The sequence below is a fragment of the Somniosus microcephalus genome, chromosome 6, assembly GCF_052327205.1.
Source record: "Somniosus microcephalus isolate GS21.2 chromosome 6, FLI_Smic_1.0, whole genome shotgun sequence".
Lineage (NCBI taxonomy): Eukaryota > Metazoa > Chordata > Chondrichthyes > Squaliformes > Somniosidae > Somniosus > Somniosus microcephalus.
The window spans coordinates 217215023-217230352 of NC_140992.1; the positions used below are offsets into that span (position 1 = coordinate 217215023).

The following is a 15330-nucleotide window of genomic DNA, read 5'->3' on the forward strand; positions in this document are numbered from 1 at the left end:
AAAGCTCTCTGCCTTTGTCTCTCTCCAAATATCTGTCTCTCACACAGAAGGATTGGCACAAAATGGCTGCCACTTATAATGCAGGAGGAGTCCCCTTTAAATAGCGCGCCCTGCAGTGACTGGGAACCGTTCCCCTCTACCAGTCGCTGGGGGCGCCAGGCGCAAAGAAGGGCGGCGCCACTGAAGTTTCGGTTCGGGGCGCACCAAGGGCGTTGCACCATGAAATGACGTCACGATCTGCACGCGCAGCTGAGCGGGCGCTGCGGTTTAGCGCCGCTGCTAAATCTTGAGTGAAGTTCGCGAGAGGTGCAGATCGCGCCGCGCATGGGCGCTAGCCGCTTAGCGCCCCACTTCTCCTCCTCCTAAGGCACTAGCGGCTGGCGCTAACAACTGAATTTCTAGGCCGCTATGTTTAGAGTTTGCTAAATTGAACATTGATAAATTCAAATACGCTTATTGTAGGAGTCTATGCACTCCTAACAAAAACACTGTGAACTAAACTGGTAGTTAACAAACTTAGTTTAATGCACTGAAAGTATTACAAAACAAGAAACGCAGGAGAAACTCCAAACAGGTCTGTACACTAGCTCACTCCACGAGGACTAACTGGAAACGCCCTCCAACCCTGTCGTTATCACGTTTCCCGCCGTTGGGAACGTCACGTGTCCCACATGATGACGTCATCGTGTCAGATCGCGATTTTATCGATCCCGCGCTGTTTAAACAGGGCAAACATTAAAAGGTAACAATAATGATTAAAGACAATTGTACAAGTTACTGTGAGAGTCTCTTTGGTGGCTTTGCCACGTACGCCCCCCCAGAATTGTCTTTAATGAGGAAAGTCAATCGCCGAGGAGGTCGGACAAGCCTGTTTGACCGACTCCTAAATTCCCGGAGAGGAAAGCGTTGAGCAGGTGGCGAGCTGGCAGGTAACACGGCACGGTTAGGCGTAGCGGCGGCTGGCCCCGGCGCGGAGGCTACGCCAGTTCGACCGGCTGTTCGAGGTCCAGGTGCGCAGGTTTGAGGCGATCAACGGAGATGTGAGCAGGCTTGCCCCTGACGCCGATCACAAAACTCTTGTCCCCGGTCTGTAGGACCTGGAACGGACCTGCATAAGGAGGTGCGAGCGGGGTACGATGGCCGTCTTGGCGCACAAAGATGAAGTTGGCCTTTGACAGTTCCCCAGGGATGCTGGAAGAAGGCAAACCATGCTGTGAGGTCAGAACTGGGCGGAAACACTGAGCCGCGTCCCGATGGGCCTCTCGCTGACTGGCTGCAGACCACGGCCACGTAGGGGACGGCAGGAACTCGCCCGGAACTCGAAGTGGCTGACCGTAAACCATTTCCGCGGCCGACGACTGTAGATCCTCCTTCAGCGCCGTGCACAGTCCTAGCATCACCCACGGCAGTTTATCAACCCATGCTGCATCCAGAAGGCTGGCCCTGAGCGACGCCTTCAATGAACGGTGGAACCGCTCGCACAAGCCATTCGCTTGCGGGTGATAAGCTGTAGTGCGGTGTAGTTTAGTGCCCAATACTGAGGCTACCTCATTCCATAGTTCCGACGAAAATTGCGGCCCGCGATCCAACGAAATATCCGCAGGGACACCAAACCGGGCTACCCATGATGAGATGAAGGCTCACGCGACATCCGCAGAGGTGGTGGATGTCAGGGGAACCGCTTCTGGCCACCTCGTGGTGCGATCCACCATTGTCAGAAGGTGCGTAAAACCATGGGACGGTGGAAGTGGGCCCACTAGGTCAACGTGAATGTGGTCGAAACGCCGCTCCGGTACCTCGAAAGTGGCCAGAGGGGCCCTGACGTGCCGTTGCACCTTGGCCCGTTGACAAACCACACAAGTGTTCGCCCAGTCGCGGACGTCTTTGCGTATTCCTCTCCAGACGAATTTGGAAACTAGCAGCTTAAGCGATGCCCGCATTCCAGGATGCGACAGCCCGGGTATGGTGTCGAAAACACCTCAGCGCCAGGTGGACGGCACAATCGGACGGGGTGCACCCAACGAAACGTCACAGAGTAGAGTGGTACCAGCCACACGGAACGGTACATCTCTCGGCTGGAGGCTGGCGGGGACAGAACGAAAGGCCTGAGTCTCCGGGTCGGCAGCCTGGTCAGCTGCCATTCTTGCGAAGTCAATGCCTAATTGAACGGCCTGGACGGCGGCGCGGGAGAGGCAATCAGCGACGACGTTGTCCTTGCCGGCCACGTGCCTGACGTCGGTGGTGAACTCGGAGATGTAAGTCAGCTGCCGTTGTTGCCGAGCCGACCACGGTTCCGCTGTCTTGGCTATCGCGAACGTCAAGGGTTTGCGGTCAACAAACGCAGTGAAGCGGCACCCTTCGAGGAGGAATCGGAAGTGGCGGATGGCCAAAAACAAAGCTAATAGCTCCCTGTCGAAAGTACTGTACCGATGTTTGTGCCGTTGCAGCTGGCAACTAAAAAATGCGTCGTTATCTCATTGAGGCGACAATAGTCGCCACAGGGCCACCATCCCCCACCGGGCTTTGGGATGATGTGGAGCGGTGAAGACCAGGGACTACTGGACCGGCGAATAATCCCCAGCTTCTCCATCGCGGTGAACTCCGCCTTCGCCGCCGCGAGCTTGCTGAGCTCCAGCCGCCGCGAGCTTGCTGAGCTCCAAACGCCGCGCCCTGGCGTAGACGGGAGAGCCGGTTGTCGAAATATGATGCTCCACCCGATGCTTGGCGGTCGAAGCTGAAAAGGTGGGCTTTGTCAGCTCGGGGAAGTCCCCGAGAAGGCAGGAGAAGTCGTCGGGAGGTGGCCGCGTGCAGGAGACCGAGCGCGGCGCAGCCGTGCAGTGCGCACCTGAAATACCAACGAGCATGGCGGCGTGAACAAGGCGTCGATTTTTCACATCCACCAACAGGCCCTTGGCACCTAAAAAGTCAGCGCCCAAGAGGGCCTGCGAAATTTGAGCGGTGACTAAATCCCAGGTAAAGCGCTGGCCACCAAAACAGAGTTGCACCCGTCGTTTCCCGCAAGTGCGGATCGTACCCCCATTGGCAGCTTGGAGGGGGGGACCCCGTCCGCCGGACCGAAGGTCGAGGACCGAGGCGGGAAGTATGCTGCACTGTGCCCCCGTGTCACACAGAAAACGACAGCCCGAGATGGAATCGGTTAAATACATGAGATTCCCGGAGTCGCCAATCGCCATCGTGGCCGCGGGGGACGCACCGGATCCGGTGTTCTTGACTCACGGTGGTCTGTTCGACGGTCTGGGCACGAAACTACATGGTGGTCGGCAGCAGTGGGCCTTCGGGCCGAAACGAGTGTGGTAGTAACAGTAACCGGCCGTCGGAGGCGCCGGGGCTGGGGCCGGGCCCCTCGGGGTGGGGCGTTGCGCGATGGCACAGTATTGTTGCCGGACCGCATAAATTTTATCCGCCTCTTTGGCGAGCGCGATGCAGTCCCCGGTGTCCGATCTGGCGAGGGCTGCCTGGACGTGTTCGGGCAGCTGCGTAAGGAACAGCTCGCGGAACAGGAAACATGGGGGTTCAGACCCCAGGAACGTCAGCATGTGGCTCATTAGTTCCGAGGGTTTGGAGTCACCTAACCCTGGTAGTGTCAGTAAGCGGCGAGCGCGCTCCGCCTTGGTAAGGCCAAATACCTGCAGCAGCCGAGTCTTGATGGCTACATACTTGTCAGCATTCGGGGGGTTCTCCAGAAGGCTGATGATCCTCAACGCCGTCGAGCTATCGAGGGCGGAGACCACGTACAAATATCGGGTCTGGTCCTGCACAATGTTGCGGAGTTCAAACTGCGCCTCGGCCTGCACAAACCAGGAGGCCGCCTGTTGTTCCCAGAATTGGGGGAGCTTCAAGACCACAGCGTTGGCATCCATCACTGGCCTGCGTTCCGTGTCCACCGCGAAAAACGATCGTAAGGATTCGGGGTCACCAATGTAGGAGTCTATGCACTCCTAACAAAAACACTGTGAACTAAACTGGTAGTTAACAAACTTGTTTTGTAATACTTTCAGTGCATTAAACTAAGAAATGCAGGAGAAACTCCAAACAGGTCTGTACACTAGCTCACTCCACGAGGACTAACTGGAAACGCCCTCCAACCCTGACGTCATGACGTCATCATGTTTCCTGCCGTTGGGAACGTCACATGTCCCACGTGATGACATCATCGCGTCAGACCGCGATTTTATCGATCCCGCGCTGTTTAAACAGGGCAAACATTAAAAGGTAACAATAATGATTAAAGACAATTGTACAAGTTACTGTGAGAGTCTCTTTGGTGGCTTTGCCACATTATAATGTGAACTATTTTGATTATCAACTCACTATGTAAGAAAACATAGAGGTCAAAAACGTAGATGGTGTCATAAAGGGTATTCAATGATCAGAACACCTTACCTGTTAGAATGTACCATCTGCTGCCCAATATCTACCTCAGTGCATTATAACTTTTTAACAAGCAAATAAGTTTTCTTATTCCACACCACAAAACCTATGAAAACTGACTCTTTTTCAACAATTAAATATTTCTTGTACGATTTGTCAATCTCTTAGTGGTTTGACTCAACACAATTGTAGAATGTTCACCAACTAATTATGTAGTAAAAGGCTGATGTCCACAACAAAATGGCTGGAATGTGAGAAAACAGTGGAATTAAATTTCCAGCTGGTTAGCTAGAAAAAAAAGCTAATTCTACATCTAAATTAATACTGTTGCCTTCTTTAGGTAGCAAGGCAGCAGATGAAGACAGGCGTGCTCAGAAATGTGTGCGATTCCGGAGCCTTCTGCGCAGTGGTCGATCCTGCAGCCAGAGCCGAACCCAGATGGAAATCTTACCTTGTCCAGACATGACTGTGCAGGATAAAAAAACAAGCAGTGATGGGAAAGGGGTGCTTGCTGTCCTGTACTAGGAATCGATGAGACCCTCCAACTTCATGCAACAGCGGTAACATGGGTTCAGCAAGCATTTGAATACAGAATGTTCAAGGCAGCTTCTAGCAGTGACTGTTTGGGTCAGGCCGACTTGCACTTCTAAGTAATTTATAATGTGCAATACTCTGAGGTATTGCACAATCTCATTATCATTATTTTTTTGCATATTTAACTACAGTTTTTTAATTAGATGTATTTTATTATTCATGCACATAATTTGACTGTTGCTCATGCCGCTCTCTTGTATATAAAAAAAAGCATTTCCAACTTTCCTGCCTGTGGTCCTAAACTGGCAAGTGGTTCGACTCTCCACTACAGTAATGGCTCTCTTTTAATTTAGCTAATAGCTATCATGTTATGTACCTTTATAAATTTGCTAAATTCATAGCACTGGGAGTTGTCTCTCCATGCGGTAACTGTAAGTAGTTTGCTGTGTTTGGCTTTCGCATAGAACTGTTTGCTCAGGGTATGGCTCCTTGATGTATTATTAAAATTGGTAATGGACTCCTGGGACTCTTTCTGGTTATAAGCCTTCATTCTCAGTATAAACCATGCGTTGTTTTCATCTTTGCTCATGATTGTTAATGGCAGTGATGATGAGCAGGGTGTTTTTCCACTACCTTTATGGGAGCTGCTTTATTATGCAGTAGAAATAGCCAAGCTGCTGATTTTGTTTAAGGTTTTCAATTATTTATTTGACTGAACACATCTGTTACTGGCAAAGGCCCAAGCATGGACCAAAGCTATTACTAGTTTACACCTGCTGAACCACAGCCATAGTTGTGCACATGTAACACAAATCTGAATGGGTATTCTGGCTCTGTTCACATGTTTCCTTTATATTAACAGTAAAAGTTATACTAATAATTGTTCCAGCCATACACAGTTCATATTTCACAACTATTATAAGAGGATATACCCATCCATTAAAATAGTATAATTTTCTAAAAATATTTATTGGTTTTCTCATTTTTACCATTTTGAACCCAGGGACATTATTAATCCCTTTATGTATTAGATTATGTAAGGGAGAGATTGAAACACCGGTGCTGGATCCTTTCATTTATCCGGACAATAGGCTTGAACACAATCTCCTCCCCCCACCACCCCCCACTTCGCATCAAGAAAATTCTACTAACTCTTACACTTATCAATGTGGCATTTCAAGTTATAAATCTTCTCGAGCATCCTTAAACTTATGTGGAAACTAGTGGTAATATTGCAGATTCTAGTAATATGGGCAAGTTCTGTGCTGAAGACTGATGCCCACTGGGAGCTGAAGTAAGAATCATCTCATTTATGAGTCTTCTGTTGAATTCCGCAGTTGCCAGAATTGTTTCAATCTACATGTAGCGCCCATCAGAGGTTACTATGGCTGGGGGTTTAAATATTGGCCCCGATGTTCTGTGGGAGTTCTCCCACTCTCCTGCTGAAACGACCATTGACCGCATTTCTTGGAGGTTCCGATCTCCCAGTGGAATTGCGGCAGAACACCAGAAGTATCTCTGTGAAATTTCAGCACCGTTGTATATTTTTTGCAGCCCGAGTTATAATATTTAACTGATGTTAGACATGGATGAAAATAATAAATGGCAACTGCACATACTGACAAAAAGAAAAACAAACACCTTTTAATGTAGATTAACATCTCAAGGTGCTTCACAGAGGAGGAAATATGTGAGAGCTAAGCCTTTGTGGGAAGGTTAGGTGATGTGGTGGAAGAGATGTGTTTTGAGAAGGCGTTTAAAGGTGGCAAGAGGGGTAGAGAGGTCAAGGGGCTTGGGGATGGAGATCCATTAAGTAGGGTTAAAGTGGCTGGAGGCTCTGCCACGGAATGGGGAAGTGGAGATATGTATAGCAGAGGCAGAAGAGAATGTAAGGCTAGAGAAGGTTGCAGAGGTAAGGTGGGACAGGCCCGTGGTGGGATTCGTAGAAAAAGATGCCGACTAGATTGGGTACGATTGGTAACCAGGGAGTAGTGTGGAACAAGATAAGGTCAGTGGAGTTTGGGACAATTTGGAGTTTATGACTGAAGATTGGATGATTGGGAGGCTGGAAACAAGAGCCAAGGAAGAAACGGGTGGGGGGGAGGGGGGTGGTGGAGGGTGTGTGGAATTGCCCCGGAAGGCCTTTGTGCGTAGGTCAAGGGCAGGGTGTAACATCCACCTCCCCACTAGTTGTACCTTTTTTCCCCATCACACTTTCTGAGGCTGGGGCAATCGGATGGATTGGGCAGGCATCTGTACCATTCATGACACAAATGAAGCATCTGCCTCAGGAAACCCATTGTGGAGCCAAGCCACAACGTAACAGTACGATAGCAAAATACTGCAGATGCTGGAAATCCGAAATAACAACAGAAAATGCTGGAAAAACTCAGCAGGCCAGGCAACATCCGTGGAGAGAAATTAAAGTCAACGTTTCGGGTCAAAACCCTTTATCAAGACTAAAGAGGCACAGGGAATGAAATAGATTAAGAGACTGGGCTGGGAGAGAACAAAAGAGGAGACATTAAGAGGTATTCAAAACGAGACGAGATGGTGATAGGACTAGTGGAGACAAAAGACAGCTCTAGATTAGGTGTGAAATGCGCTGGCAGAATGGGAGACAGCTGCCATGTGGGAGAGAGAAAAAAAAAGGAAAGGTGGGGGGGTGGGGGGAAGGGAAAAACCAAAACAAAGGTGTGGATAAAAAAAGTGAAAATGTAATAGGGGTCGAGGTTATGATCTGAAATTGTTGAACTCAATATTGAGTCCGGAAGGCTGTAAAGTGCCTAATCGGAAGATGAGGTGCCGTTCCTTGAGTTTACGTTGAGCTTCCGTGGAACAATGCAAGAGGCCAAGGACGGTGAGGTCCGAGTGGGAATGGGGTGGTGAATTAAAATGACAGGCGACCGGAAGCTCGGGGTCACCCTTACGGACTGAATGGAGGTGTTCCGCAAAGCAGTCACCCAATCTGCGTTTGGTCTCCCCAATGTAGAGGAGACTGCATCGTGAGCAGCGAATACAGTATACTAGATTGTAAGAAGTACAAGTAAATCGCTGTTTCACCTGGAAGGGGTGTTTGGGGCCCTGGACAGTGGGAAGGGGGGAGGTATAAGGGCAGGTGTTACATCTCCTGCACTTGCACGGCAAGGTGCCAGGCAAAGGGGAAAGGGTGCTGGGGGTGATAGAGGAGTGGACTAGGGTGTCTCGGAGGGAGCGGTCCCTACAGAATGCTGAAAGGGGAGGGGAGGGGAAGATGCGTTTGGTGGTGGGATCACTTTGGAGGTGGCAGAAATGGCGGAGGATGATCCGTTGAATGTGGAGGCTGGTGGGGTGAAAGGTGAGGACAAGGGGAACCCTATCGTGGTTCTGGGAGGGAGGGGCAGGGGTGAGGGCAGAAGTGCGGGAGACAGAATGGACACGGTCAAGGGCCGTGTCAACCAAGGTAGAGGGGAATCCTCGGTTGAGGAAAAAGGAAGACATGTCAGAAGCACTGGTGTGGAAGGTGGCATCATCGGAGCAGATGCGGCGGAGAAACTGGGAGAATGGAATAGAGTCCTTACAGGAGGCGGGGTGGGAGGAAGTGTAGTCCAGGTAACTGTGGGAGTCAGTGAGCTTGTAGTGAAATTTGGTCAATAACCTATCCCCAGAGATGGAGACGGAGAAGTCGAGGAAGGGAAGGGAAGAGTCAGAGATGGACCATGTGAAGGTGAGGGAAGGGTGGAAATTGGAAGCAAAATGAATGAAATTGTCTAGTTCAGGGCGAGAGCAGGAAACGGCACTGATACAGTCATCAATGTATCGGAAAAAGAGGTGAGGGAGGGGACCCGAGTAGAACTGGAACAAAGAGTGTTCCACATATCCCACGAAAAGGCAGGCATAGCTAGGACCCATGCGGGTACCCATAGCAACACCTTTGATTTGGAGGAAATGAGTGGAGTTAAAGGAGAAGTTGTTCAATGTGAGAACAAGTTCAGCCAGGTGGAGGAGGGTAGTGGTGGATGGGGACTGGTCGGGCCTCTGTTCAAGGAAGAAGCGGAGCGCCCTCAGGCCATCCTGGTGGGGGATGGAGGTGTAGAGAGATTGTACGTCCATGGTGAAAAGGAAGCGGTTGGGGCCAGGAAACTGGAAACTGTTAAAGTGGCGGAGGGCGTCCGAAGAGTTGCGGATGTAGGTGGGAAGAGACTGGACAAGGGGAGAAAAGATAGAGTTGAGATGGGAAGAGATAAGTTCCGTGGGGCAAGCACAGGCTGAAACGATGGGTCTACCAGGGCAGTCCTGTTTGTGGATCTTGGGAAGGAGATAGAAGCGGGCTGTGCGGGGTTGGGGAACTATGAGGTTGGTGGCCGCGGGGGGGAGATCTCCAGAGGAGATGAGGTCAGTGACAGTCTTGGAAACGATGGTTTGATGTTCGGTAGTGGGGTCATGGTCCAGGTGGAGGGAGGAGGAGGTGTCAGAGAGTTGGTGTTTCCTGGCCCCAACCGCTTCCTTTTCACCATGGACGTACCCCACCAGCCTCCACATTCATAGAGTCATAGAGTCATAGAGTAATACAGCACGGATAGAGGCCCTTCGGCCCATCGTGTCCGCGCCGGCCATCAAGCCCTGTCTAATCTAATCCCATATTCCAGCATTTGGCCCGTAGCCTTGTATGCTATGGCATTTCAAGTGCACATCCAAATGCTTCTTAAATGTTGTGAGGGTTTCTGCCTCCACAACCCTTTCAGGCAGTGAGTTCCAGACTCCAACCACCCTCTGGGTGAAAAAGTTCTTTCTCAAATCCCCTCTAAACCTCCCGCCCTTTACCTTGAATCTATGCCCCCTAGTTATTGACCCCTCTACTAAGGGAAAAAGCTCCTCAGCATCCATCCTATCTATGCCCCTCATAATTTTGTACACCTCAATCATGTCCCCCCTCAGCCTCCTCTGCTCCAAGGAAAACAAACCCAATCTGCCCAGTCTCTCTTCATAGCTGATCGGATCATCCTCCGCCATTTCCGCCACCTCCAAAGTGATCCCACCACCAAATGCATCTTCCCCTCCCATCCCCTTTCAGCATTCGTAGGGACCGCTCCCTCTGAGACACCCTAGTCCACTCCTCTATCACCCCCAGCACCCCTTCCCCTCCGCCTGGCACCTTCCCGTGCAAGCACAGGAGATGTAACACCTGCCCTTATACCTCCCCCCTTCCCACTGTCCAGGGCCCCAAACACCCCTTCCAGGTGAAACAGCAATTTACTTGTACTTCTTGCAGTTTAGTATACTGCATTCGCTGCTCACGATGCGGTCCCTTGGGGAGACCAAGCGCAGATTGGGTGACCACTTTGCGGAACACTTCTGTTCAGTCCGTAAAGGTGACCCTGAGCTTCCGGTCGCCTGTCATTTTAATTCACCGCCCCATTCCCACTTGGACCTCACCGTCCTTGGCCTCTTGCACTGTTCCACGGAAGCTCAACGTAAACTCGAGGAACAGCACCTCATCTTCCGATTAGGCACTTTACAGCCTTCCGGACTCAATATCGAGTTCAACAATTTCAGATCATAACCTCGGCCCCTATTACATTTTCACTTATTTTTTTATCCACACCTTTGTTTAGGTTTTTCCCTCCCCCCCCCCCCCCCCCAACCGCCCTTTCCTTTATTTTTCTCTCCCACATGGCAGCTGTCTCCCGTTCTGCCAGTGCATTTCACACCTAATCTAGAGCTGTCTTTTGTCTCCACTAGTCCTATCACCATCTCGTCTCATTTTGAATACCTCTTAATGTCTCTTCTCTTTTGTTCTCTTCCAGCCCGGCCTCTTAATCTATTTCATTTCCTGTGCCTCTTTAGTCTTGACAAAGGGTTTGACCCGAAACGTTGACTCTAATTTCTCTCCACGGATGTTGCCTGGCCTGCTGAGTTTTTCCAGCATTTTTTGTTGTTATTTCACAGCGTAACAGTGATAGCCTAAAGGTATTTAAAGTAAAAATTGTACTTGTGTTTTTTGAGACTAGTTTCTATACTGCATCGATTGCAGCAGGGAAACTCTGGCCTTTTAAATGCTCCTAGAAGCACTGGATACCTGGGACATACAGGCATCCCTTGTGCCCAGAATTACTAAGGGTAGAAATGCAGGAATTAGATTGCATGATGCGTTTACCTGGCCATTTGCAGATGGACGTATTATGCACCCAGCCCCAAATGGGCTTGCTATTTTGATGGGAGTGAAAAAGAGGTGGGGACCCTATGCAATCAGGTCCTTCCCTCAAAATACATCAAAAACTAAGTGGAAATTCAGCCCCTTTGAATCTAGACTTGCTGAAAGTGTTGATAATGATTTCAGTTAAATCTGAGTGAACAGCCAGGACAAGGGATGCAGTAAATGGAAAGGAGTTCTTGGTATGAGCCAAAAATGCTGGTTTCAGTCTTCCTAAAGTCCAATTGTAGTAAATTCTGACTTCTACAACTTAATGTAAAACATTCTGGAGATAACTATGCGGGGGCTGGAGGACAAGCCATTGCTGGAGACGCACTGCTGCGTTGTGACAGGTAGGAATGGAACATGCAAGGACTGTCCAACTGAGGTGGACCAAAGATGACAAACGGTGCAGGAGAATGGCATTGATGACTGTGTTAAACACTTCAAGAAGGTTATCTGGGGAGATAAAACATCATGGTCACAATTACAGATGATATCATTGATAACTTTGACCAAGGCAGTCTCTGTGCATAGTGGAAACCAAATTGAAAGTATTCAAGCAGGGAGCTGTCGGTGAGATGATAACATGTTCAAGGACCTTGAAGACAAAGGGAAGGTTTTTGATTAGGTGGTAATTGGAATGGTCAATGGTAGGCTTTTTGAGGGAGGGCTAATGATGGGCTATTGAAAACAAAAGGGACAGTGCCTGAACAGAAAGAGCCACTAGCAATGACAACAAACATTGATGTGGAGATGCCGGTGTTGGACTGGGGTGGACAAATGTGAGAAGTCACACAACACCAGGTTATAGTCCAACAGCTTTATTTGAAATCACAAGCAGCGCTCCGAAAGCTTGCGATTTCAAATAAAGCTGTTGGACTATGACCTGGTGTTGTGTGACTTCTCACAAACAAACATTAAACTAGGAAAGGAAGGTGAATAGTTAGGATTTGGGTGTGGAAGCAATCAAGAGGAGAGCATGTTTGAGGTGAGGGGAAGGAGTTTGAAGAGGCAGTTTGTCATTAAAGGAGAAGGGAGCTGCAATGAATTCAATGCAAGCTCTTCAAATGTGAAAGAGCAGCATCATAATACACTGCAACAGCCAGTCCATGCTCTCAATTACTTAAGTAAATAATGGCAGCCAGGCCCCCACAGCAGTTTAAACTGCAAATACACATTTCATTACCAGTTGATGTACAAATGCTCTTTGGGGAAGGATTTTGTAGCAAATTGGTGCTTCCTAGAAATGGTTTGCTGCATACCTCCACTTTGTTAAGCTGGCAAACAATGTATTTTCCTATAACTGTACCGTGTAAGAATACACTGCTTCATGATTTGTATTTACAAATGGTTATGTTTTTGTGAAGCCAAATCTCACAAAAGGAATTCAGAAAGTCTAACAGGTGCACATTGTACACCTCTTAATATTGATTATCATGCTGTAATTAGAAATGTAATACACGTTGAAACAGTAGCCCCATAAATTTTTTAAAAAGGTCTCACAGACACCTACAATAAAATTACATGGGTATTAAATGTTTTACAAAGTTTCACTGGGGTGAGACAAGTGGTTGAGCCTAGGGAGATAATAGCCAGGTCATCGCAATAGCAGCCAAGCTTTGCTTTGTCAGGGTCATGGAAGGTTCAGTGATGTAGGGAAGCTTCCCCATGATCCAAATAATCCACTAGGGACTATGCTAAAAACATTTTTCATATTGTGGGAAAGCACTGACCACCATGGGAAAATTAAGACTGGACAAGGATGTTGACATGACCTGTGGAACTAAGGTGCTGCAACAGTTGGCTGTATTAAATTATTCACTCCACATTCTCTGCTGGATATTATGCTCTTAGCTCAGTGATCGCCTCTTGAATATTATTTATTATTTACAAAACTCAATGCCTCACTAGAGGCAATGCTAATGGAAAGTTGCAGATTCTAGAGCCAACATGTTACAGTTTAGGTAAAATGTCTGTAAATTTGCATCAAGTTCTTTATTTAATAGTACATTATTTAGGATTGTAATTTTAAACTTTATTTTCTGTTTTTTGTTCTGCTCGCAATTTATGCAAGAAACCTTTATTTAAACACAACACTTAGTAAAATGTAAATATTATTTGTAAAGTTGAGAATTCAGGATTTTGCAGTTGCTTATTTTTTTTGGTTTTCATGATGTGGGCAATGCTGTTTATGTGCATCTATTGCTCATCCTCAGTTGCCCTGACAACTAAGTGACCCTGCGAGGCCACTTCAGAGAGTATTAAAAGAGTCAACCATGTAGCTTGGGACTGGAGTCATGTGTCGACCAGACCAGGTTCCCTTCCCTGAAGGACATTAGCAGAAAAAACCTGAAGCTTTCATGGTCAATTTTCTGGTACAAGCACACAAATTGCTGGATTTGTTGAATTAAATTTCATAACTTGCCCTGGCACAATTTGAACTTGCAACTTGTGAGTTGCTTGTCCAATACCATTACTGCTACACTACCATAATCCATCTATTTTAATTAATGTAAGCACAGTTTAATCAACTGGAAAAAGCCTAAGTATCTGCCTAAGCATTCTTTCCTTGCTGATGGCATTTTCATAGATTCACTTTAAGTATTAATTCGTTACTTCTATATAAGTGCTTTCAGATGTTGCAGCACAATGGAAGCTCCAGCAAACTATGAACCATACAATCCATTGCCCCCAATCAAGCTTCATGGTATGAACTGCAATGTGTCATACATCAGGGCCTTAGGATCAGACCCAGGTATTACATTGTAGCAAGAACTGATGTGGGTTTGAGAACATGTTCACATCCATATCATCCCATAAAACAAGAAAATGAACTGTCATCATTTCTTCATCTTTCACTTATAGGATCATTTTTCTAAAACTCAAATGAAACCAGCATGCTTGCAGACTTTTTTCTGGCTAAATATGGCATGCCCAACAATAGACTAATTCTAAGCCCATCCACTGGTTTAATAGGCGATTTACTACTCAGAAATCCTTTGGAACAAAACCTCAGTGCTTTAAAGTCAGAACAGTAGGCTTATTACTCCAGAGACCCATGAAATGATAAATTACCCATTTTAAACTATAATTAATACTTATGGCAGTGTTTCCTGTGATACATGGTGAATAGACTATTGTTCATAGCTTTTGGAGTTGGTACCTTCTTATAACATTGTTTGTCTAACTGTGATTTGTCCTGAAGTACCCAAGTACTCTGCTGGAGTGGATAGAGGCAGTAATATGTTTGCTAAGCCTGTCTCAGGAACCATACATCATTTGAGAAAACAAAGCCCCTTTGCAGCTGATACTATCAGCTTCCTCTATCTGTGCTCCTTTTTTCCCCTCAGTACAAGTCCAGGCTCTCAAAATGTTTTCATTGTGATAATTTGTGATGCTCATGTTCCATAAGTCAGGGCAGAAAGCATCTATCTTAAGCTGAATGTTGGACTCTTGTTTTCCATACATAGTGTACTGTACCATTTGAGGAAAGTCCTTTGCCAACTTTTTTCTCAGTATTCCTTTGTTTGGTTTAATTTTTCATTTTGTCAAAAAAAACATAGTTTGGAAAATTAATCACCCTTGCCATAACTACCAAGGGAACAAGGACCACCACAGAGCCCTTTAGTACCAAAATGCACAAACTCTTCGACATATGGCAGCAAAAGAACACACGCTAATAGGAAAAATAGTAATTCACAACTGACATTGAAAACACGTGCAACCAAACTTCGAATAGCAATCTGGACTTACAGCTAATAAAGGCATCACTTCAGCCTTCACCACTTCACATTGTGGACACTTGATATAGTCCTCACACCCACACTAACTGTTTGTAAATTGGGTTGTGGGATTAGGTATACATTTCTAACTAAAAATCCAAAGCAGCTGTGATAAAATACAACAGCAGCATGGTGGTAGTTAAGAAATAATTAATTTAAATTTGTCTTCCATTGCATACATTATCAGCTGTTAAACATTTTATTTAATGGTTTGGGAAAATCAATCCAAATGTTTACTGGAAAACATGTGACAAGCAAAGAAAAATGGGCCTTCAAAGTGGGGCCTGGAGACATAAGGCAGTGAATATCATAGCTAACATATGTATGTTTCAGTCTAAACTCTCGTCTTCTTAACAACTTTGTTTGAAGGTACTATTCTCAAGGTCTATTTCCATGCATGCATTTCATTAAGCATTTGCTATATAATCACTACTGAAACTGAGCACC

At 47.1% G+C, this 15330-nt stretch overlaps 1 protein-coding gene across 8 annotated transcripts in view; it reads left to right on the forward strand.

The window, feature by feature from the left end:
- Window positions 1-5444, forward strand: part of LOC147116456 (retrovirus-related Pol polyprotein from transposon 17.6) — a 614807-nt gene extending 609363 nt beyond the window's left edge. For all 8 annotated transcript variants that reach the window (XM_085991401.1, XM_085991398.1, XM_085991403.1 and 5 more), the window contains one exon: window positions 4733-5444. The gene's annotated coding sequence lies outside the window, so the exon portion shown is untranslated. The remainder of the gene's footprint in view (window positions 1-4732) is intronic.
- Window positions 5445-15330: the final 9886 nt, after the last annotated feature.